At 37.0% G+C, this 26363-nt stretch overlaps 1 protein-coding gene across 3 annotated transcripts in view; it reads right to left on the bottom strand.

Annotated features, from left to right (window-relative positions):
- The window catches only part of ROBO1 (roundabout guidance receptor 1), a 735949-nt gene that overhangs the window by 238290 nt on the left and 471296 nt on the right, over nt 1-26363 (bottom strand). The gene's annotated exons all lie outside the window — the stretch shown is intronic.

Raw genomic sequence — 26363 nt, 5'->3', positions numbered from 1 at the left:
ACAATGTTGATATTTGCTAACTTAACTTGCTTAGGAGAAAACCATATCTACAATGGTCTTCTACACTAAGGGTTATTTTCAGTAGTTCTTTTACCTGATGTTTCTTCTACCTCTAACTTAAAAGAAAAAAAACTTTACCAAACGTCAATTAACGAGGCAAAATGCTGGCAAAACTGTTGATTTTTCTAAGCAATTTAGTTTCATCACCTCTATTGCAGATACTCCAGATAATAATTTCATTCTAGTAAGGCCATTAACACACGTTTTTCAGCTCTTTAAGATAATACCTTTGGCTGTTAATGAAGACTTCAAAGTTGACACCACTTTCTTGATTAATATGAAAGTTTCTAGTTCTAAAGTTAATTCATCAGAATTTCTGAATAATTTCTGCTTTTACCTGTCTAATCTTTATTAGAAATTTAAGCCTCGACAAGCACTCTGCTTGGACTCACTGGGCTACAATTTCACAAAGCTCACGCTCCTCTTCTGGACAGAACCCTTCTAGTGTAGCTTCAGACCTAGATGAGGTTTTTTCCTCCAAGTTTATTATGTTCATTTTTTATTACTAAGCAAAAAGAAAAAAGTCCAAGCATAAACATGGTTTCTAAAACAACAGCCACCACCACTAACCAGTCTGTTCAGATAAAGACATGAAATTCTTTGTTATCCCCAAATAAAAATAAATTGTCTGAACATTGGCCTCCCCCTCAGGCTTTGCTGTCCCCGCATCCCCCTCACCCTTCCCTGCCTCATCCTTCAGTAGATGTTCCTCTTTCCCCTCCTTCCTCCAGGATCGGTGTTAGGTGATCTCACTGATACGGCTTTAAAGACCACTTCGGCGATGATAATTCCTAGAGCTTCTTCCCTACTCCTGACCCATGTTGTGTCCCCTAACACTGCTGTCGCTTGCAGTAGTTCAACATTACCAGAGCTTGTCTGGGGCTCTAACCACATCACCAGGTGTGATGGAATAACCTAACTGCTGATTAATTTTATCAATTAACTGAACACAGCCGCATGTAGAGACAGGCGAGTTTGGCTCCCACTTGCCAGGGCGCAGAAGCAGAAGGCCAAGTCCCACAGAAGTGGTGCCCGCTGCCTTTTGTGGAACATCCGTACCTGGTTCCCCCACAATGTAGACAATTAGTAAATATTTACAAGAGAAAAAATTAACTGTGAGTAATACAGTATTTGTCCCTAATTTCTCCTTGTCAGGGGAAGAGGAAGCTAACCCCTCATGCTGGGAACCAAATTAGCGCGTTCACAAAGGAAAAGTTACACATGTATATATATTAAGCAATATGGCTGGCAATAAATACAAGTTAAGTTACGAAACAATTTTATTTCTTTTCTATATGACCTTCAATATTCTTCTAAATTAAATGAAAGGGGGTGATTCTCAAATACTCCTTCAGTCTGTCTCCCATCAGACATTTTAAAAAAAAATCCGTACAAATTATAAACTTTAAGATTTTGTCTACTATCTACTGACAAATATCGTTATAGTAATACATGTAAAGAGGTCCGTAAGACAAGCTGCGTGCATCTTACATTAATACGGATGTTAATCACCATGCTTATGGACAGGCAGTCTGATACTTCCCCCTTTAGACACCACATAGGAATAGATAAAAGGGTTAATATATACTTGGTATTGTTCTAACAAGCAAGATATCAGCTGGTAGGTGAGACCATACAGAAAAGCACCACTGAAACCCAAGGAAAATACCAGCTGTCTCCGCTCAGAGAAGACAGATTGCCACCTGTCCAGTTATCTTCCATACACAATACAAGGCACGTTGGTCATTTTAACAGGGATAACTGTACCCATATGCTGTTTAATTCTGCACTGCACTCTGCCTACTTGTAAATATTTGTGATGGATCATTGTAAATTGTAGATTAGCCCAGTGGTGATGTTTAGCTAGAGGCTGAACTTCACGCTTACTTTAGCTCCCTGAAGCCTTAATCTACAGCATGCTATGTTAGCATCACTACTTTAGGCAAACAATGGAAAGCAAACACATATGCACGTGTGTGCGTGCACACATACACACACAGATGCACAAAGGGAAGAAAATAATTTTTAAAAAACCCACTGAAATTTAAAAAAGATTTTAGGGAAGACTTGTTTTAAGTCATAGTCTGGCAAAAGAGCACTTAGCAAGCTTTGTTTTATATACTCTAACAAGTCCTGCTTACATTTTAAGCAATACACCAAATAGTGGTGTTACAAGATCATAAACACTGTTGTAGCTTTAAAATCAACCGGGGGGGGGAAATCTTCCCACACTCTATACAGCTAGGAAAAAAGAAAAAAATCTGTTCCAGTAAGTTTTACAATGTTAGAAGAATGTACCATTTATGATACAAATACATGATCAGCACTTTTTTTTTTTTAAAGAGCAAATAACTAGGAATTCGGCAACAGCTTTCTGTTGATTTGGACACTGATTCTTGCAAGTTAACTGAGTGTTTTTGTTTGAAATGTGGCTCTGAATAACTAATTTTATAACCAATCTGAGTTTCATAAAGAAATAAGCAAGAGAATCATCTACAGTGTAACTCTGCCACCTTCACAACCATAGCTCTGCCAAGAAATCAGACTCAACCTGAATCCTTAGATCCCATAGGACTGCAAACTTGATTACAATTTTCTGGCCCTTCACATTATTCCTTTTTCTGCCATTCTCGGTGTTGAAGACAAAAAAAAAAAAAAAAAAAAAAAAAGGGTGCTTGAGAGTCCCTGGCATGGAATACAGCTGACTGCTGTCTGTCAGCCAGATGTTAGCGGCTAAAAGCTGCATCATTTGCAAGGAATAGAAAGGCTGTCTGAATAGGAGGCAGGAATACATCAACGAGGAGTGGGATGAAGGATCTCAGATTCTAAGTGTCTCTGAAATTTCAGAGATTTGGGGGGCTCTCTAGCCTTGCTCAATCCCTGCAAATACTTTGCCCTAGCAGCTGTTCAGATGTTTCTTTGAACAAACATTTGTAAAAAATGTTGGAATAATTATTTTGTATGAAGCTGTTGCATCATGGTCTAAACTGCTAGTTATTGCAGGGCTCTGAGACAATGCACTGTGGTTTTGACCCCGAATCAAGTATTCACTTATGCTGCTTTCAGTTTTAGAAAAAATTAAAGATCCAGAGCCTTGAAAGATTCACACTGAAAGGAAGGATCGCAGAATCCCTGTGAAAGCTCTGCTCCCTCACTCATACAACTCGCTCTATTAGATCAGGTGCAAAATTTGTGGTAGCTGAGGAGAAACTTCACACTGTATCCACCCCTATGTTTTTTGCTAAAATAACGACACAAATCCACCATCTAGCCTTTTCAGTATTTTGAAAGTCTCAATTTTTCAAACAATGTCACCACATGTTTACTTACAATATATATATTTAATTCCTTCCTTGTCTGCACTTACTTGGTATTAAGTTGCTGAGTTAGCAAAATAATAATAATAATAATAATAATAATAATAATAATAATAATAATAATAATAATTCCCACCCCCCAAAAAAACAAATCCACAGAACAACATGATTTTCAACAGTGACTATGATTTCTTATTAGAAATTCTGGGCTAGAGAACATAAAATTGTCATAAAATTAAACCAAGGGAACTTCTAATTTTAAACCACATTATAATGTAGTTCAACATGCAAGAGATGCACGATTTATTGACAAATCGCCTTAAAAATATCTAGTCATTTAATTAGCTTCCAATTCATTGAAGCTGATAAATTTTATTTTATTCTCAGCTGAAGCAAGTCAAGGCTTTCCTTGTGCTGATCTACATAGCAACTGAGATTCGCATGTTGCTTTTAATAAAGCCTCAAATGCTCTGACGATAAGATTTTTTTAAATATAAATGAGTTTACCTTCTTAAAATTGTTTCCTGTTTTGTAAGGGAAATACACATTCCTTAAATTGGATTTTAAAATAATAGAACTTGTAAGTCTACTAAAATAGAAAACGGTTTTTATAGCTGAACTTCAGATACATTATTAACTCATATTCTATCTCCAGGTATATGCAGAATTATGTAACTTAATTACCGTATGTTTCCACTGAGCATATTCAGCTGCATGTAACAAGGATCATACGCAAGTTAATCATATAGCTATCAATACCCTAAGCCTGACCAACTGCTAAGTTAACTTCTCAGCCCCAGTAGCATGTCACCCTGTCTGTGCCCCAGCCACCTGTGCCAGAGTTAATACTTGGGTGTCAAAGATACAGCTCTGCTTCAACTTCAAAATGGCAGCTTCTGCAACCTCAACTAAGTTTAGCCACAATAGCCTGTTCAACAATGGTTATAATACTTAATTGCACTCACCAATCCGTCTTGGATTATTACAAATGGACAAAAAAAAACACAGATAAAAATAAATGACTTCTTACAGCAATTTTTACAAAAATTAAGGAATGCCTCAAACTTTTTAAACATAGGAATTTCTTTCAAGAGCAGAAAAATTAGAGTTGACCGTTAAAAAATTTATGTTATTTCACAGGTTTCATATATAAGAGTGTATTCCCTACAGCATAGTCTTTTACCTAAAACCCTACAGTAGGATGGGACTATATTATACTAAACAGCAAATACTGCAAACACAAATTTATTCTGTTAGCTACTACCTTGAATGCGTATGGTTGTTTTAACAGTCAGTTCAAACAAACTCTCTTTCTAGAACATGGCCTTATAAATAAACAAATTATTTTTAGTTTAGGCACTTTAAAAGAATAAATCTTATATGCAGTCAAAATTTTATTGCTTCAGTCTGATTAGACCTTTGTTTCGAGTAACTGAAAACACTTGTGTAATCCAGGCAAGAAACAGCAGTTCCTACCAGATGTCATTACTTAAGGCTAATATATCAGGTGAAAATAGGGAATACCGATAAGTGGAATTTTAAAAGTTCAGTTGATCATTAGGTTAAAGTCAAACAAGAAGAAACAATTATAGGCACAAATACTGTATAGGAAGACAGAAGTCACAAAAAGACAACAGAATCTGGAAGAATATGATTTTTTCATACCTTTACCAAATACCTAATTATGCCATAGTCTGGCAGCAATATGCCATAGCCCTGCATGCTACCCTGACAGCGAGATGAGATTACCACCTTCAGCTGCTTATTCACACTCCTTTACCAAAAGCTATCCTCTCTGATAAAGATCTGTTTAAATATGTTAGCCTAAATATAGGCTAAGTAACAGCCAGCATATACCCTAACTCAGTTTTGTCAAAATAAATCTGTGCCGTTTAAATAGCATAATTTAATTCAGGTTTTCTCAAAACAGATCATCCTGACAGTGGCTACACATGCAGTTATGCTGCATCTGAGGGGGGCTGTAATAACGCTAGGGGAGGACAGAAGCAAACAGCTGGGACCAAAACCTCTTAACTTGGCTCAACTGTAACCAGAAGAGCACATCTGATCTAATTTGACAGAAAAGCAGTTAGTGTCCCCCAGCCAACTTCCCGCCTCCGTGGGGTCGCATGCACGGAGGAAAGGGATGAGGTTATCCCCACTGTCTGAGCCACACAACAAGAGCAACTGTCTGCCCAGGATAACAATGTCTAGTACTTCAGCAGCTGGGATCTGGAGAAGTAAAATCCACAGTACTGGAATTTCTTTCCCCATGCACCCAAAATAGCCTGTGCTTGCTGCTCTTCTGCATTTCCAAATGTAAAAAAATCCTTTCTTTTTCAGAAGACTTCCAAAGAAAGAGTAAGCAACTGAAAAGGAACAGTCTTTTTCTGCTGTGGTTCTTTTTTTGAGCCTATAAAATCTCTCAAGAATTTAATTAACTATAATATTATGAAACTACTATATGGATTACACCAGGTTTGACTTCCTACACTGTTGTGATTGGGATATAGCGATCCAGACCAGCAGCAGGCTAGAACCAGTCCCTTACTGGTAGGTTTTCTCTGCAGTCTTAACTTGGTGAACGGACATCCAGGCTGAGCTCTCTCCTATAAAACTAATTCAACCCTCAGGTAAAACTAATACTAAAACAAAGCCTTCCAAACTATATTCAGGTTATTTATTTTAGGCGGAGACAAACTCATTCATATTAACATCTGCGTTGTCTTCTTCTCATTCATGACCATGTCTGCCAATGTGCTTAGTAAAGCAGTAAACTACACGGCCATGGGGCTCCATTTCCCCTGTGGAACTACACAAAGAATCGCTTATCTCGCCATGCGCAAAATGAGTTGTGGCACAGCATCACAAGACCTGCAACAGTAGGGTGGTTCAGCTTGCATCTGAACTGAAAAATCCAGGAGACTCAAACCAAGCGGTAAACAGCTTTGGACCGTGTCCGTAGCTCAGTTCAGCCTGTTAGCTCAGGCATCAAGCACCACTCACTGCAAACCGGCGGGAAGAAGCTTAAGGACAAATCCCAAGTTAAATATCCAAAGAAACTCAGCTACTGGCACTTGCTACCTCTGCCTGGGAAAGTGTCTACAACAGCATCTTTTAAAAGTACAACACATCTGCTCCCTTCAGCTTATTCATCTCTTCCTACCCTCTTTCTATATGTTTACTCCAAGGCTAGGTTGCAAGCTCTTTAGATCTTCTAAACGCTGGATTTCATTCTACGGTCAGTATAAAAAAAAAGAGAGTGAAAGCCAAGCAAAGTTGTCTTAACGGCTTCCTGACTTGGTCAGTATCTATGCCTATAAATTCTGATTTTACAGAAGGACATGTTAATAAAATACTATTCTAGAAAAAAAATAAGATATTAATACATTAGAAGAAAGTTAGCCACACAATGATTTGTATTTTCTTACTGGAGAATTTCATTACAGATAAGAAAAATAATGCAGTTATGTCAGATATCATTATACGAAAACAATAAAGTAAATAAAAGTAAGCCAACCAAAGATGTTACAACCAGGATAAAGTAGGCTATTTTTCTCCTCGTAATATGTGCTTTTTGGAAATCTGGGAAAGATTATAAATCATTTTTTTGCAAAGCTTCATAGAAAATTTCATGTAACGATGTTTAATACAAAACATATACCATTTTCATTTGGGTTCCTTTAATTAAGTCTTTTTCCCTGTTGCCTGGAATAACAGGCAGAACAAAAATATATTTGTAAGTGGTTTATACTTTCCTCTAATTTATTTCCTTAAAATATTCTTTATAAGGTCTTCATCAAGAATATGTATATTTACAAAGACTTTTATTTAATTATAAGAACAGGTAAAGTCAGCTCACATTGCATTTACCAAAAATTTTCATTTTCTTCCACACAACTGTGTACACAAAAAAATCCACTAACAGAAGTCTGAGAGAGTACAACTTTAAAAAGGTCTATGCTGGATTGATATCAACTTTCCTCAGTGCATCTCTTGCTTTCCCTCGCAGGTAAGAAAGCAGTGAATTAAGCAATGAGCAACAGCTAAAAGATGCTTTATTGTATCAGGTTTATGACAACCTGAAATCTATTCCTTTCCCCTATAAACTCATAGTTTGGCATTGACATTATTTTGAACTCCTTCCATATGATTAAAAGCTGACAGGCTTTGAGGAGGGGGTTGGACTAGATGTTTTTCACAGAGACCTTCCAACCACAATGATTCTGAGGCTGGTTTAGAAAAAACACTCTGCTAAATTTACATCTTTAAATGCTCATTTTAGTAAAAGTATTTCTAGGTTTATTGTCTATTAAAACTTTAATAATTCAACTATTATTCTTATTAAATGCACCTTGCCGAAGGCCCTCATGCACACTCGACAACAGAATATTCCACTATGTTCACAAAGGCAATAAACATGCAAGGCCACTTCACACAGACTCTAACAAATCATCTCCTCCAGGTAGTTGTACAACCAACCTCTGCAAAAGCCTCAGCAAGAGCTTTCACTTCAAATACAAACCAAACAAATTTGAAATACTCTTTAAATAAAATTTATTATTAATTTCCTTTTTATTGGAGATTCTGTGTTTTTAAAAAGGGACTAATGCATCGCTGGCTGTACACAAAACCTGACATGGCCTCAAGGAGTATCTTTGAACTTAAAAGCCTGAAATGGTACAATCAAGGAGGACCCTCTTCCACAAGAGACTATATTTTCCTCCTGAGAACATCAGGCATCTCAAAAACACCGAAAAAGTTACATCTTGTTGTATTTTGTTGTTCTCTTAAAGTATATTTTTACTTAAAATGAACCGGGAAATTAATGACTGCAAGTTAAGAGAAAAGAGAAGTATTACTCTAAAACATCAACAACATTTCTCCTGTTTCTTAACTTGAAATTCCTGCTCAAACTCATAAGCCCTAATATTACAGCATCTTGAAGAAATTAATGTAAAACTCTACTGGGTCTTTCAAGTTTAAGACCCTAACATCTACTATCAGCATCATTTCACTTACAAGAAATCTTCTATATTTTAATATGGTTCAGTGTCCTTACGATGGGGAAATAAAGGCGACCAACACAATGCTTATCTTTGTAGTCCAAGAGACTTTTTCCTTTACCTTCCAAATTGCAAGCATCTAGATTACAAGAAAGCAAAACATTATTAAAATGTACCATTTCTAGAAATGTGCTACATCAACACTCTGCTGGGTTACACTGGGTTACAATTCCAACCTAAATTTTGCAGGGCTTTAATTTAAAGGACAATTTGCAAGTAGGGACATTTTTTCATCATGAGTGCATGTAACCAAGTAACATTTTAGTATTTTTTCTAAAGAAAATATCAAAAAAGCTTGAAAATTATCCACAGGTAACAATGCATTTCTTTTTTAACCAGCTACTGTGGTTTTGCACATTGATCAGACTTGCTGTACTTTTGCAAACAAAGAACAAATTGTTTGCATTAATTTTTACAATCCCCTCGTCCAACTATTTCCAAATTAAATCCATTTCCTACTTCAGGCTTATTTTTGTGTTGCTACTTCGTACTTATTGGAACTACAACTTTTGATCTAAAGGTAACATTAAACAATAAATGACAGAGGGAAAGGCAAATCTTAACTGTACCCGCAACAAGAATATCAAACACTTTGTTGAACTTTTCCAGTTAACTGGGTTTCAGCACACCTCATCTAAAACAGGAACCACTTTGCTCTGTAAACTAAAATGTTTTTCTGTCTTCTAAAGTTGTTACCAATTCCAGTGGGGAAAACTTAGCAGATCTCTTTAGAAAAACCCATATACCATACATATGAATCACATAAACAACTATTATTCTTTAATTCTGAAACTTAGTTCTTTTTTCTACCAATTTCTGAAAAGATTTTACTTGGAATGAAACCTGAAAAGTCATGACAATATTTTACTTAACCTTTCCTTAAATCCTATAACAAGCAATATCATGATGTTAATCTGCAAACCTCAGTAAAGCTGTCCAGGCAGAATGGCTAACCTGCCTCAAATACTTGTCAATAAAGACTCAGCTGGCACTTTTTCCTCAAAGTACTCAATAAAGCGCTGCCGTTGTTGTATAGAACTCCTACACAAAGGTATATGGCCATAGGTTTCTTTAGATACATATTCTACTGAGGCCAGAGTAGAAAAGCTATACTAGTTCAGGGCCACAAAGCACATTAATTTAAGTCTAGAATATAGTGTGGTTTCCTGGCCTCAGTACTCTGTGACATAATTCCTTTAAAAACCTATTTTTTTTTCTTTTAGGCCAGTTCCACCCTTGCAGCAATGTCTATTATAGAACCCGAAGACACAGTACAGACTTCATTGATACAGACAGTCCTGAAAACTAAAAGCAAGTTGTGTTACTTTTTAAATAGGTAATAACACACTCCAATGTACATTTCATGTTATTTTTAAATACTAATGAATTTTTCACTTTTTAAGACAGCAAGGACAAAAGAAAATTATTTTATGGTATTACTTGCTTTATAGAAAAAACTTAAAAGATGTCTAAGGTTTTAAATACAATAACTTCTGCTGTATGTTCATATGCGCAAATGTTTGGCATACTGAATGTTAAGGTTTTACATACACATATAATTCTTCTTCAATGAGGGAAAAACAACACTTCAAAAATGTGTGATAGACAGTATAAATATTGGGGGTATGAATTTATTTATATGAATTCATATTTGTACCAGTGGTTCACAAATCAAAGAACAGGCCAGTGCTGACCACCCTGAAAACACAGAATGGAAAGCAACTAGGATGTTTTTATTAACCATCTAAAATGAAAAATATCTCTATTACTTAGCTTGTTAAATGCTGACTGATGCTACCAAAAAATTACACTGAACTTGACAAAGTCAAGTAAGCAAGCTAAACGACTGAACAATGCACTGCCAGCAGGTGTATCTGCTACTTCAGGAAACTGTCTGTCAACATGCTGCGCATAGAGGTTGTTATGGCCCACCCAGAGTACGAAACAGCCCACAGATCTGATCCAATACTACCTCTGTAATTAGTATTACCCTAATGGTGTATGGTATGAACAAACATGCAACAGTTTGATTGAACTTTGGTGTAGACACAGCACTTGTCTTAGTTCATTTGGTTTTATTTCTTTTGCATATATTCCAGATTAAACTAAGACCTAGTTTGTAGCTTTTGTACCAGTCTATTTATACAGACTAATTTAATATAGATCACTTCATGGAGAGACAAACCACAGTTTGGAGAAGAAAACTGAAAGCGACTTTAAGGACACACGAGTTTCTCGAGATAACTAGGCCTTCAAAAGATGAATGAAAAATAGTAGCAGTAATAAAGATTAACAGCTCTTTTACTGGAAGCACACCCAAGGCTGAAGCAAAAGCTGTGTACAGGATTCCAAGGGTAAAAGGCAAATATTCTCCAAATCATTAAAATAAATGAAAGTCTTTCTCATTAGCATTCCTCATCCTTAACTAAAGGGAAAAAACCCAATCAACCAAAACAGCGTTATTTCTGTTCCTGCCTAGCAGAAAGCAAGCAAATAACTGAAAAGCTTTTGGATTTTCCCATTAAAAAGAACCTTCTCTCCACTCACTAACAGAAGAGCATGTCTGTACCCCCAAAAGACTGCACAGAAATCAGCTTTGCCACCAACTACAGCCTTTTTGTACTTCATCTTGAACTAGAATCCAAATATGATGAACGGGAAGATTCCTTGTGTCCTTAAAATTTTCATAAACTTAAATGGTTAAATGACAGCCAAAGGAGACTCTTCATATTACATTCCCTCTAAAGTCTTCCTAAGCATTACAAACAATCTATCTAGAACTGCAGGCATTTGGCCTCTGCTCCACTAATGAACAAATTCAGGTGCCTACAACCACACCATAAAGCCAACTTTCCCCAGGACATAGAGATGCTGGTACTGGTACATAAATGGCTAGAGAGACAACAAAATGCTTCACTGATAAATAGAAAATTGAGTATTTCCAAGACAAGGCACAAATCCTAGACAAGAACAGAAACCTGAAAAAGATGTCCCAGTCACAAGACATCAAATAATTATGAAAAAAAAAATCTAATTAAAAAAAATCCCTTGTAAACAAAATCTCTTTAACCTTTACTGGAATGAAAGGCCCTTATGATCTCCACATGCTGTCATCATATTTATCTCCAGTTCTAATTATAAACTGTATTGCAGAGACTTTTATTGGTTATTAAGTCTTAATTCACATCACCAGTAATCCTTACCATAGAACAAAGATGCAAGAGAAACAATAACGTTCTACCAGGAACCTCTTACTGTGCATTAGTTCGAAATTATTGACTACTATCTTTCTAAACAAAATGGCAAAGTACGCTCAGAAGGCATTCGTGTATTCTGACCATCTTAACAATAAACACTGAAGTCACATGTTCAGCAATATTTAGAAAAAAGTTTACTACTAAACCAAAAGAAATCATCCTACCTTGTATTTTATCGCTGTCACAAAGAAACAATTACTTCCCCATCACCATAAAGCTTACTTTTCCCCACCGCAACAAAACACAACATCTGCCAGCACTAACTTTATTTCTACCCATAAAAACGGTGAGGGCTTTCAGATGGTATTTTCCAACGTATTTCGGATAAAATCCTCTTTCATAAAGAGTACTTCTTTCCCTCTAAGTAGCCCTAGTATAGCACTACTCCTTCCTGATTTTGTTGGAGAAGCTCTCTCATTTCCAAGGACACCTTGAACCTCCTCAAGAAGGTGAAATCTGTAACATTTCCCAGCCAGTGCCTTAAAAAAATACAGCTGCAAAGCCTGCCATAACTTTTTATAGTGGCCATATTACTTCCTTTATACATGATACAGTAAATCTAAGATACAAAAATAAAATGCACAGGCTCATAAAAGATCTTTATTGCATGCAATAATTGAAAATGTATTTTGTATTTTATTTTTTAAGGTAGAGTTTTTCTGTGTGTTAAATTAATAGAGCTTTGAACAAGATGCCTGAATAAATTTGTGCAGAATTTTTATTTCAAGCGAAAGATATATATGAAACCTATATAATACACGCATGTATCTTTAACTAAACAAACATTTTTAAAACAAAATGCTAGTGTACATTTTATTTACAAGATCGGAACAAGAAATGTAGGGTATGTTATCTAAAGTGAAATTGTTCATTACTTAAAAACGATTGAATCTATGTGAACACTGACGTGCCTTAATGTTCCATTCAATTGATTTGTTTCCCTTGCAATTAAAAAAAAAGCAATGTAACTTGTTCCAAAGTTTGACATCCTGCTAGGCTTATAGAAGAGCCTACCTGTGTTTGTTTATTCCCACTATGCATATGTATTTCAGATATGCTTTCTACTCATCAACCAGAAGAGTCTCCAACACATCTATAGTATGAAAAATTAGATACAAATAATCATCAGGGATTAGACACACTAAGCCATATGTCTCAACAAATCATCTTGGCCGAAGTAACACCCTTCAAGGGAAGTAATTTTTATTTCTCCAAGTCATTTAAAGAGAAAGGCAAAAATGCAAATTATTAAGGTCAGGAATAAAGAGATCATTACTCTTAATTTACCTTCCCATGCTTCAGGTCTCAGCCACAATACAACGCTGAACTTCGGGCCAGCACCACATACTGGGGTGAGCAATACCCCATTTGCTTTCATAGAGGAAGATGTTATCAAATTCCAGAGAGGCAGTCAACACAGTTTAAAAAAAATAATAAGTCTTTGGAAATAACAGATAGACAAAATTTTACCTAGCTTGGACAGATCCACTAACAGTAGCTTTCTTGGTTTGTTGTGGGTAATGATCCTATTTCCAGGCCAGCGCCACAGCTGCCTGCCCAAGCCGACCCTGTGAGAGGCCGTCCCTCCCTGAACCCTCCCATGGCAGCACCCGCCCAAGGAGCCCGTGCCCAGGGGTGAGCCCTGTGGTGCAGGGCTGCCAAAGTCCCGTTTCGACACTCTGAAGAGTATCAAAAGCCTGAGATCCAGAAGACAAGACAAAGGATGGCTCATTAAGGACTAAAACCGCAGGTACAACAAACAGCATTATCAGAAAACAGATATGCTTTTAAGATCCCCCAAAAACGGGGGATGAAAGGGAGGAGGCACGGAGCACTGAGGGCCTGGCACCGTCTGGCACTGGGCAGAGCGCTTCATTTTCCTACAAGTCCAGCTGGCAGATCTGATGCAGTTGAGCACCCACTGGCAGAGGTGGCTGAGGAATAAAAGATTTCTTTTCTGTGTACTTTGTGTGCCATGTTTTACCTACCAGTTTACTTCGTAGGCACAAAACTGTTTAGACTTTCTTTAATGCTATAACTGGGGTCAGGGTAGTACGCATATATGTAGCTTCTTAGAGACAGAATTCTTTTATCTATGTTCATGTAAATACAGTACTAATTGGAACTTCTATATAGTATGAGTTGACTTGTAGCCTCAATTTACCTTTTAACATTTGCTTTAATGAAACTGTACTAGGTTGAGCAGAAATCTCATGTATACCAAGCTTTTCAAATTTTGAATCAGTTGTGCAACTGTTTTCTGAGCCCATTCCAGCTTTCCAGAGAGAGAGAGAGAGAGAGAGGACTCAGCATTCCAACAGTGGTCTCACTGGTGATTCACCAGTACTTCACCTCCCTACTCGTATTTCCCAGCATAACTTGCAAAAATATTGTTAAGACTCTCTCATGTGATTCCAGGTCCTTTTTAGCACCACTCCCTTACAGACTATGGTCCCATAATGCTGAACTTCTGAACATACATCTTTCGTGTTTCGATGTATGATGTGGCATTTGAATGCAAGCGTATATACTTGCCAAGCCATTCAGTTCAAATGTGGAGAGTGGACTGACCTTTACCACTACTTGTTTATCCGTCAACATTTGTCTTATGTGCAAATCCTGCAACTTGTGACTAAATGATTATTGGGTAAATCCATTTTGAGCTATGTACTTCTATTTCAGTGACTCTTTCTACAGGTATCTATTAACTCAGCGGTTTTGTGTGTGTGTTTAGAGGAAATGGTCACTGCTCGATTCTTTCTATAAACTAGTCAGATAACTGGAAGAAAGGTAAATCAGTTTTTCACCATTACTTTACACTGCTCTTCTATAGACAAGGTCTCCTCCCGCTCATCTAATCCTCTATGAAGACTGGTTTGAATCAGGTTTCTTTTTTGTCATAATTGAAGTCAGGAAAAGATTAAACTTACTTTCTTCTTTCCAGTAACAAAATATTTAAATGATGACAGCATACTGAAGGAGCAAAACCAGGGACTGTGACTCTTAATTACTGCTTCCATTTTCTACCCTCTTAACTTTGAAGCTCTGCATCTATTTCATGACATAGAGCAGAAATATGCATGAGTTGCGATTCTCCCTCTAGAACAGGGAAAACTAATTGACAGCCCGAAGGCTGAATCCAGGCCCAAAAGACAGTTGTACTTGGCTCCCACAATGGCCTAAAGCAAGACTGCACATCATGTACTGCGCTAAACAATTTGCTTAGCCCACAGGAGAGCAGGAAAGAAAGAAAAGAGTGAGAAGAAGTATGGGGGTGGGAAGAACAAAAGAGCGTGGGTGATGGCTGACGGGCTAAAAATGGAAGTGTAACTGTTCCAGCACTTTCCCACCTTCCCGAGTTGCCTATATGGAGAGCAGTTAGCGCAGAGCAGAGCTGGAACAGGCTGGGTCCTTCACAGGGTCTGCCCCAAACCGGGCTAAACCAGAGGAGGGATCGCTTCCTGCTGCAGCGACTTGGCCAACCACACCAGGCTCCAGGGTCCGCAGGCCTTCTGTAACAGGCTTTTACCAGGTAGCTTTGCTAGATCTACTAGATAATTAGGGTAGACTGGGAGTGAACCAGTACCCCAAGAACACCTACAAGCAGAGGAGAGAAAGGCAGCACCATTCCTGCGTGGGACCTACAGTCTCTCCAAAGGGAGGTCATGCTGCTGGAGCAGAGATTGTCTGGATGTTCCTGGTCTGGGCACAAAGTCCTCTTCTTCGCATCCACTACATATTAAAGCAAGGCAGCTGAATTTGACTTTATTGGCTTTCCCTGAGCATGGGTGAAATTAAAATCACCAATACTCATCTCCTTCTGCAGGAGCAGTCCCGAGTCCAGCAGGAACACACTAAACTGAAGTCAGAAACACAAGTGGCCCTGTACCAGGCTCTCCAGTGCTCTCTATAGCGCCTATATATTACGAGGATTTCTCTTTCGTACCTTTCTCTCTGGACAACGGAGGGTTAAACATACAATCACCTTGATATATTCATCTGGTCCATGAGCAGCTGGCAGGGGGTGGGGGGGAAGGTGGCCCATAACCATAGGGAATCAGCAATCCAAACTCTAGAGGAATAAATCCATAGAAGGAAAATAAAAAATTACAAGTTCGAGAACTAAATTTATATCCCAGCACCACCCAAAAGGGGTAATTTTTGGAACATTTCAAAGGAATTCCAAAGTTATTTGCAATTAGTCCTAAAAATAGCTACAAAACATTTCAAATAGTCCTTAAAGTAGAGTGATGAAGAGCAGTCTTGTGAGGAACAATTGTAACAGTGAGCGAGTTCCCAATCTCTCCATGGCTGACAGACGTCTTTGTGACCCTCTGAGACCAAGATTTAATTTCTTCCTGCCTCAGTTTTTCTGTCTAGAGAACAGCAATAGTAAGACCTCCTTCTTTCCCAAGTACATTTGAACATTTATAAAATGCTTTTAAAAGCTTGATTTGAAATAAATACACAAACAGAGGACTGTGGACTTTTCAGGGTACTCTTGCAAAAGGAAACGTCACAAAGCAATGCTCAGACACCAGAATCGAAGTATACGCATTGATCCTCTTCTTCTGTACACGGGCAATATTTATTAAACTTAGCTGGCATTCATGATTTTTTTCCTTTTTGGAAAACACTGTGACTATTTTTCATTTAAAAACCTAATTACTTCAGTTAGCATTTTAAGATAAAGTAATTTGCAATGCCTACCGTTACACCTTTCATTAACATCAAAGGACTGGTTCAGCCCATTACTAGTGGAAAAGCTACATATTGAGGAGATTTCCATTATTTTTATTTTACTAGCTAATTCCATGATGGCAGTTTTGAATTTTTCATTGTCCATTTCTTCAATAATTATTACTATATGTCTAGTACATCTTATTTTACAAGGAAATTTTGCTATCACATCAAGTATCTTGCCAAAAATGCTGCTTGATGCCTATTTAGGAAAGGACAGTCCTTTCCACTATATTTTAATTTATGTTTATTCAGAAAGTGGTACATATGTAAGTTTTCATATATTTTGATGAAAATTTGACCAGTTAATAAACCAAAACCATAGTTATTAGAAAGAGCAGTCCAGAAGACACAATTTTATAAAATATCTTAGTAAAGCCACACTATCAGTGGAGCCTTTCCTGTTTTAAAACCTCGCCACAGACTACACCAAAGAACTAATTCCACTAATAAAACTGGAGCCAAACAAATTATCTTCAGATAAAGATGGCTACGAGACAGACTTGCTAGTGTCTGATGAAAAATTTAAGAGCAGCATGGTATTCAAGGAATCTCTTTAATTATTGCCATCTTACTCTTGTGCCATTTTTAGCCTACATAGCCCATATACTTTAGGGTGAAAAAAAATTATTCATTTTTTTTACATCAGAGAAAAACCTGCAGGTTTTTACTAAATACTCTATCTGTAGTATAATTGTTGAGTAAGGATAAGGCATTGAGCTGAATACCAGACTTCTAACACTAACAGTTTCTGCCAGTAAAGCATTTACTAATAGGAATTGAGGAACAAAAGCAACCAAGAATGCCTTTGCATCTGGAAATGGTTACAGAAACCAAAATGGTAACTGTGCATAAAGTAGCACAGTCGGATATCCCTAAGATCTTTTTTTAAGAACACGGGTTAGAAAAAGTATTTGACAGTTTTGCCTCTTTTTTTAGTTAACAGGAATATTTTTAAGTAGTAAGTTCATAAAAAAAACCTTTAGGTTTTTTCCCTACTTTATTATGAACTTTTGGAACAAAATTATAGCAGGCATGTAGGTAAAATATTAAATTCCAGTCCAAGCCAGCATACAGCTCCCCTCCAATCACTTTTGATAGCGCTGAAGCACAAAGAAGCCCAGTTTAGAGAGTCCACATGTGTTTAATCTTTGATTAATTGAACTAAAACTAAGCACCTCCAGACATATTTCTTTTAATCACAGGAAAGATATCTTTTCAGTTCCTTTGCTAGTAGGAGAGAGTCAGCAGATGTCTGTCTGGTCTAAAGGGAATTTCTCTTTCTCTGGAGAAAACAGTTTAAATAGGAGAGCAACAGCCATATGCTGACTATGCACTGCTTAACAGATGACGTAGAGAAGCATCTACTACCGCAGGGAGTGGAACAGGGCAGTTTTCAAATTAAATTTCTTTCAAATTCAAAGCAATCTGCTGAAATCAATTTGCATACAGGATGCAATTTAAGTCAGACAGTTCTCATCAAAACAGCTCACAGACACAAAGATGCAAATCTGTCTTTGTCAGCAGTATGATTTTTAAGAAAGGTTTTAATGTGATGACAGTAAAAAGAAAGAAAATCAATTTATTCATAAGTTTAAGTACAGCTGATACTTTTGTTTTCTGGGGAATTGATTCAAAATACTATCTCATCAATACAAAGTATTTCCCAAAGGTTCTAAATTCATACAGAAAAGGGTACTGGCACAATGCAAATTTATGTCCAAATTTAGCTCATGAGCAAGACTTCCAGTACTTCAGGAAAACATGTTTTTAAATGTAGGATTGAGGAAAAAAGCATGAGGATTACTAGTCAGCATTTTATTTGTCTGACTTTATTCTTTTGCCTATATCCTTTTGCCTACAGGCCTATATCCTGTATTATCATCTAGCAAATGTAAACACTAATAAAAACAGGAATGATCTCCTTCACTTCATCTAGTTCTACCAAGACGTTGGGGGGTGGTAGGGGGTGGTGGTGTGGAGATCAGAGTTTAAAGCAGAAACATGGGGGGGGGGGGGGGAGGCGGATAATAGACATCTGTTAGTTGAAAACCACATATAAAAACTCCCTTGGACAAGAGGAAGCTCACCAAGCAGAAAAGAGGAGACAGCCAACGGTCTCAATTCATTTGATAACTTCCACCAAGGAGCTCCCTCTGAACTCTGCTTGAGGTTCCATCTTTCACAGCCCGCAGGGCATGCAGGCTTGAGACGTATCAAACAGCACATCACCTAACACTGTGGGAAGGGGAGTATGCAGCAGAAACTGAAAACAGACTGTGGTACCAAAACCTCCATTTTCTTCTTCATGTAATTACGATGCCTGCCTTTACTGGTATTTATACTTGATGGTAACAGTCTGAATTGTCTTCCACAGGCTTCTGAATAGCAACAGCAAAACTAAGAGCAGCTTTGGTATTAATTCACTCTTTTGGTTGGATTCAGGAAAATTACTTACATGTCTGTCTCAGGCTCATGCTTGGAAAGGTAGGGCCCTTTAAACCTGAACAATTTTAATTATTTTTGTTCTCTGAAACTAATGACCAATAAGTCTAAATCCACAAGACATAGCTTCCACCTTGTTCTAAGAATCGACTTCTCAGGTTTTGGTTCAAGGTTTCAGATAATCTTTTACCCATCAGAGTCACCATTCCACAGAAAGACTGCCACCACATTCTTTGATTTATGAATTTGCTGAGCTGCACGGCAATTTCTGGCAAGACTACAAAACGCATAATTTGCTTGATTATCCATCCCAGCATGGTCACCATAATATCCCAAATTACTCAGCAGCTTAAGAATAATCAGTATAGTCACAGTATCATAACTGATCAAGAACTCTGTTGGTTAAAGGCAACCTAAATTCCTCTGCTCTGCATAGTTTCTGGGAAGATACAAATATGTAAGAACAGTTTTCTTGGATCAGATAAAGTGCTCATGTAGCCTATTATTTTGCCCTGACCTTGGCATTCAGTTGCACTGAATAGGTATCTTTTATTTACGTGCTCTGTTTTTACATTAGTTGTATCTAAGTCTCATACGTATCAGCATCTAGAAAAAGCTTTCATTTGTTTTATCAGTATCATTGTTATCCACTAATAACATTGACCTGTGAACTGCTTTGAGTACAGAATTATCTGTAATGCTAAATATGTTGACATACATCCTCAATAAAAGTCCTCTTAGTCTGATTCCAAAATATATTGAATCTTAGCACTTCAGATCTAGTATGCAAGGCAGCAACGGTAGGGGCTTCCAAACATCTCCATGGAACAACCAAAATCCTAAAACACTAATCTCGAACTGTAGACTATACAACCTTCAGATCTTTAAAAATTACTCTTACATATTCCCAAATAAATACAAGTTGTATTTTAGATAATACACATAACAATTTTCCTTTAAGAATGGACTCAGACATAACTACAAAATGAAGTTCTAATGAAGTTCTGTGCCAGTTAGGAAACAATATTTTAAGTTATGGGATTTCCAGTCAAGCTTTGGTGTTTTGTTTTTCTGTTGTTTTTTGTGTTTTAAATCTGTACATCATTTTATTCCTCAATGAATCTCAATGAATAAGTTAAACTTTTAACCATCTCTACAGCATGAACACCCCGTAACTCTGATGAGGCACATTCCTTATTTTATTCATTTATTTAATGAGTACAGACAAGACTGAATCATCAAAACTTCACCAAGCAATACTAAAAAAGGTAACTCTTTTTGTCTCCCTCGCTGCCCCCACAAGGGTGGACATTTGCCTGAATAAACATAGTCTTTGAACAAAACGATAAATGAAAAACTCAAAAAAGAAAGACCTTTTGGGACATCTTAAAACCAACTGCATACTTGAAACAAAAAACCATTCACAACTTTTATGAGTCTTTGCCAAATAAAATTGTAACCAACATAAACAGCACATGTTTGCCATACACAAGCTTTCATTATATCTTGCTGCAAAGCACTACATAGAGCATGCAAGTGCAGCAGATCGGCTCTTTCTAGTAGGAACCTCTGTACCAGCATACTCTGAAATCTATCATCCATCCTCAGCAGCCTACAAACGGAGGGGAGACTCTCTTCCCAAATAATTTACTGTGGCACGTTCACTGCTGCTAACAAAGTTCAGAAAGAAGCTCCAGAACCTATGGTGGAAGTAAAAAGCAATAAAAATATAAAATAAATAAATAAGACCTGCTTTTGACTTGGCATGAATAGATATTCTCCCAAATGAGTCCCCAGGCGACCAACTAAATCTTAGCTGTCTTCACTGTAGAAGTGTTTGTTTCGGATCCCATATAATAGATTGGATCCCAAACAACCGACATGGAGGCAATGCCTTTAAAGCCAAAGGAGTCTTAATTTATGTGCACTTTGTACACAGAAATTCTTTCTATCATCACTGGAATGGAAACAATTTTAAATACATTAACACTTCTAGAAGAAATGTAGTTTGAGTTACTGTATATCAAACTAAGTACAATTTCTTCTGATACGTTTATCAAGCACTACATGGAAGCTCCAGCATGCACCATAGCGTGTGGCTGCTGGCCCACTGCAAAGAGGACAAAGAGCAAACAAAGCGATCATGAGTTAAAGTTGAGTTAATAAACCTTTTAGTGAAGTGGCAGTATGGATCATGGCTCTAGTAGCAACATTCCACCAACAGTGAGGGGGGCTGCCCTACCCAAGACATAGAGAGAACAGATCATACCAAAACTAACAAAAAAACCCATAAGAAACACTGAAAGGTAGTCAACAAAAGTTGAGGGTATTTTTTCCCTGATCTGATGAGGTATGAATGGTAAAACAGCATGCAAATTAATAGTCATTAAAATTATTTTAGCACAGCTTTTAACACCAAAATTCTTAAAGTTTTGTTAGTAAGAAATGTGAAAAATGTAGTAAATGAGGTAGCTGTTGGAAGCACAGAAAAATGTAACAGCATTATCCAATACGTACTGCTGTTAAGTGTAGTCACTTACGTATCCATTGGTCATGACAGCAAATAAACGGAACTGTTCTGAGGTTCACCTTTGCTAAAACGCTATGGCCTGGTAGGACAATATACTGCCAACAATATATTTGGCTCCTCTCTTCAATGAAGAAAAAAACAAATGGTTTGGTTAAAAAGGGCATATTTTTTCTGAGGCCATGGGTGCCTCAAATTGTGGAAATTCTGATATATATCCAAAATGTTTTATTCATTGTCAAGCAACTGAAGAAGGCAGTAACCTGTTGTTTGCCCTATCCTTTTAACACATCAGTGATTGCACATAAGGTATAGCTTAAGACACAGAACAGTTATAAAAATTTTGACAGTATTGCATAACTTGCAGCTAACAATACAAACAATAACTCAGGGAGACCCTATCTTGCCCCAAATTAATGGAAAGTGAGAAAGAATGTTGCAGCTAATCAAACAGCTCATATTCTGCATAACACAGGAAAAAGAAGCACAGGAAACTCATCACTGATCTTTAGATTCTGTAGAAACCTTCTTCATCCGCCAAAGGAATTTCAGAACAACAGGGGATATTTCATTTTACCAACAACAATTAACGAGGCTGCTGATGAAACCATCCTCTTCGCAGGATGGTTAACTGTTTCTTCTAATTCAAAGGAACTTGGAAGTGTTTTTAACCATAAGACACCTACGCTGACTCTGTGCCATTTTTATTCCCTTTAAATCATTTTAAAACTGCAACAAAGCATTTTTAGAACTAGAACAGTCATCTAATGCACTGAAGATTATGTTACAACGATAACAAAGCTACACATGAAGGAATCATGCCAGATTCCCTAGTCATAAATATACCTCTTCTCTAAAAAAAAAACCCATGTTATGACATGGCAAGGGGTGAGGGGAAAGAAAAGGAAATAGTCTAATTCAGTGGGAAACATCAGATTTTATATCTCAATTTCATAAAATAAAACCATCTTAAAGTAATTCAGCCACCTTCTCTGAAACTTGACATGGGTCACGTGGATTGCTTGCACGAAGATAAGTTCTATTCATAAAGAACATGAACATAGAGACTCAACACATTGCCTTCACATGTTGGGACAACCCAATTTAAAGACAATCTAAAATCATGACTTCTTTCCACCAAGCAGAGGAGACCACCCTAGCAATTTCTGTTCTCATTTGGAGTCTCCTGAATTTCTTTTTTCTATTTGCACCATACTATGAGTTCAGACTGAAATTCTTTAAATGTGTCACTATTTCATTTTTAAACCACGTATTGGGACATCCATGGAAGGCTGTTAGGACAGCCATGGAAGGCTCATGAAAGACCAATTTTTCTAACCCTAAACTAGGAATATAATGGTGGTAATAATATAATTATGCCTGAGTACCGTAGAAGCCATAATATTTAAGCGATTCAATTTGCTGCACTGCTGGATTTTCTGTGCACCCTCACTCCTCTGTCTCCTTTTGTGTTTGCTTGATTGGTATTAGAATTTAAAGAAGGTATACGGAGTAGAAATATTTATAAAATATGAACATAAAACCTTTCTATTTTGTTAGAGAGGTTTAATGGGACAAAGAAATTCCTTCTCTTTCACCCTACTTTCACCTTTTTTATAGGTTAAAGTAAACACAACTGGGTCAGCCTTCTTTAAAATATGGGAGGTTTGTAAAGCATCTGCTATTCTCATTAGGTCTACCTCAATATGTGACAACATCATTTTCATTTAATTAAAAAAATAAAAAGGAAAAAGTACAAGGTTCACTTCCCAAACTTTCAGGGATGCAATACTACTACACTTAAGAGAGAGCACATGCATGCAAACACACACACACTAGCATCTAGAAATACGACAGTAAGTTTCAAAGAAGTTATTTTAATTTCTCCATGTTTTATCACTCGCTCTCAAGTTGCTCATTAGAGCAACTAGTTTTCCCTAGCAGTGTCATTTAGTGGGATTTCCTAGTAGTACTAATGAATGACTTCAGCTCCAAAGTTACCAGGGAGTTGGTTAGTAAAGGAAATAGAATATCTTAAGAGTAAAAATAAGGCTCTATGCATCTTTAAAAATTAGGTGGGGGACTTAAAAGGACTACACTGACATTCAAACTCTCAATGTTCCTCAACTGACTGTAATGGCAGAGGAAAGTAATATACGCAAACTTGTAAAAGTAACTAAAATAACTGTTCTTGCTTTCCTCAAGCAGAGATAACTACATTATAAAAACCAGCACATTTGCATGCAACTGTGACCTCATTGCAAAGAAATTTCTCCTAAATTACGTTACATCTTTGGCAAAACATGCTTCAGAGGCAGTTTATAGTAATCCAGGCTTACTATGCAGCTGCAACCAGCATTAGAAGACTCAGCTTCAAGGTAAACCTACCACTGATAAATGGTAGGTTTTAAGAAGCATTAGCAACAGCACTACTATTAAAACCTTCTCCACCTCAAGCAACTTTTGTTAATGCCATTGCTTCTAGTAAGGAATGGTATAGCTTCACTCAAGTTTTTTCACAGGTACATAGGAGCTTAACGAGATTCTTGTAAAATTGAGATTCGTCTTTCTTATATATGCACATAAGCATTCGAATAAAGTCACTTGTTTGTCAGCAAGACATTAACAGCTCAGGTAACAAAATCTGAAAATTTGTTCATTAATTTCAGCTTGGCTTAAAACATTGATGTACAGTGGCAGTCAGGAGGGCAAGTTTGCTAATGTAGCCTAACACCATATAGACTGAACATATGATAGAAACAATGCACAAAGAAATATGACTTTTCATTGTAAGAAGGATATAACTGTTTTAGAACCACTGAACAGACAGAGCTGTTAACTCATCTTTCATACCAATCCTGTGCTATGTAAGGTTTTTTGTTTGGTTGGTTTTAAAGTCACAGCACAGCAAGTCTATAACTGTGATATTCTTGGGATCTGATGTAGAAAGTATTTGGAGTATTATCCAGAGGATATTGAAAACAAATGTGAGCAAGCTTTCATACACAACAGCTTACTTTGTGTAAAATACCCCGTTATTGATGTTAGAGGTAATGTACATGTGTATGTACTTTACAAATACTTTTGCAAAAGCATTGCTCTTGAGAAGCAAATCCATATATCAAAGGAAAATAGAAACGTTGTGATAAAAGTTACCCTAGAAATTTCATGGCGAAAGTGAAATAAGTTTCTCTCAGAGAAACATCATTTGAAATAAAGATTCACGAAGCCACTGACCAACATAACCAACTTCATTTGCATTTGATTTTTCTTAGCATCCTCAAAAATCTTAAGAGTGGAGAAAGAAAGATGAATATACTCCTGCAGCTATTGTTGCCACTCTTGACATGCGTAGGTTTCCACATAATGCTACATAACAGACACCTATGAGATCTGGAGATACAATTTTCCTCAAAAAGGAGTAACTGGAGGAAAACAAAAGAAAAAAATTCAACACTGAATCAAACTGTCACACACCAATAACTAAATTTGATCTTGATCAGGTGCATCCATTCACCAGACAATTCCGAGAGATTCAAGCTTACAAAGCAGCTACAACCACCTTCCAGTCTGCTAATGCATAATTTTGCACTTTTCCAAAACAACTTCTACTTCTCTACTGCGAAAAATTAACTTTTGTTTCCCAGCTTTTTCTGTGATACCCAAAACAGTCTCCAGCCCTTACTCAGAGGATCAAGCATGGTTCCATTTTGTGCTCCCACCTGTAAAAGCTGACATTTATAGAGAGAATTACCCCGTTTCATTCTGACAGGGACATGCCCTTTTTCACGTTCTTTAGGACCTTTCACCACAGGGGAATGCGTCACTGGTAGGCAGTAGTCCAAAATCAGTTACATTCCTCAAAAACAAAACACAGAGCTAATTTAAGTAGGTCTCCAGCGATCAAAAGGCTGAGTTCAGGAAGTCAAGAAGAAGGAGGCAAATGGACTTGTAGCAGCCTAAGTCTGAAGGATGACTACAGACTGTTATCTGATCATCCCATCACACCCCCTTTCTGGGCTACCCTACTGAAACTTCATTCTACTGCAAATTAAGTTTGAACACATACAGCAAGGCTCCATTTCAGAAATTTTGTGGTAATAACATTTCAAATAAAGATGAAACCAGACAACTACAAAAAAACCACAACAATTAAACAGGAGTTACATCTCTTATTTAATTCAATTGTAATTCAGCTTTCTGCTGAGTTCCTATTTATGCAAATTTATATCCTTCCCATTTATGACGATCTTACAGATCTAAATTACACAGAAAATGTCATGTAATATTAAATTACACAGCTATTTTGCACAGAGCTGTGTAGCTTCGAACAGTTTTACTAGTCTCTAAAGTGTCTGAGAGATTTTAATTCTTGAAATATCAAGTGGCTAGCTATTTGTTTACGGAAAGTTACAGTCCCTGCAACATAACTGAACGGAATATAGTCAGTGGGGTCCACGTACTTGTTTCGCAGATGTAAGAAAGATACCACTCTTCACCAGCCAGAAGGATCATTTTGTTTTGAAGACTTTTTGTGGGGGGTAGGGGTGGGGCGTGTTTTAAGGAAATAACCACAGAAACTGCAGGAAATACAGCTGCAAAAAATACTTTTATATATATATATATATATAAGTATTTATATATATATATATATATATATATATATATATATAAAACAACATTATGGAGAAGATATAACAAACACCCAATACTATGAGTAGGCACATGGGATCTTCAAACATATTGGAAGGGTCAAAAGAAGCAGAAATTGAATTCAATTTGCTGATAATAACTGGTATTTAGATCACGTTCAATGGTATTAATTGAGGACTACGCTATCATGACTGAGATACATATCAGTGGAAGAAAAGGCAGCATCCTTAGAATTAAATGGTGTGCACACCTTAGTCAAGTCGCTAAAGAAAGGTTGGAGAATAGAAAGGAACAAAGC

Source organism: Nipponia nippon, unplaced genomic scaffold (assembly GCF_047370975.1).
Source record: "Nipponia nippon isolate SJK-2023a ecotype South Korea unplaced genomic scaffold, ASM4737097v1 scaffold_2, whole genome shotgun sequence".
NCBI lineage: Eukaryota > Metazoa > Chordata > Aves > Pelecaniformes > Threskiornithidae > Nipponia > Nipponia nippon.
This window is presented reverse-complemented; position numbering and strand designations above follow the sequence as displayed.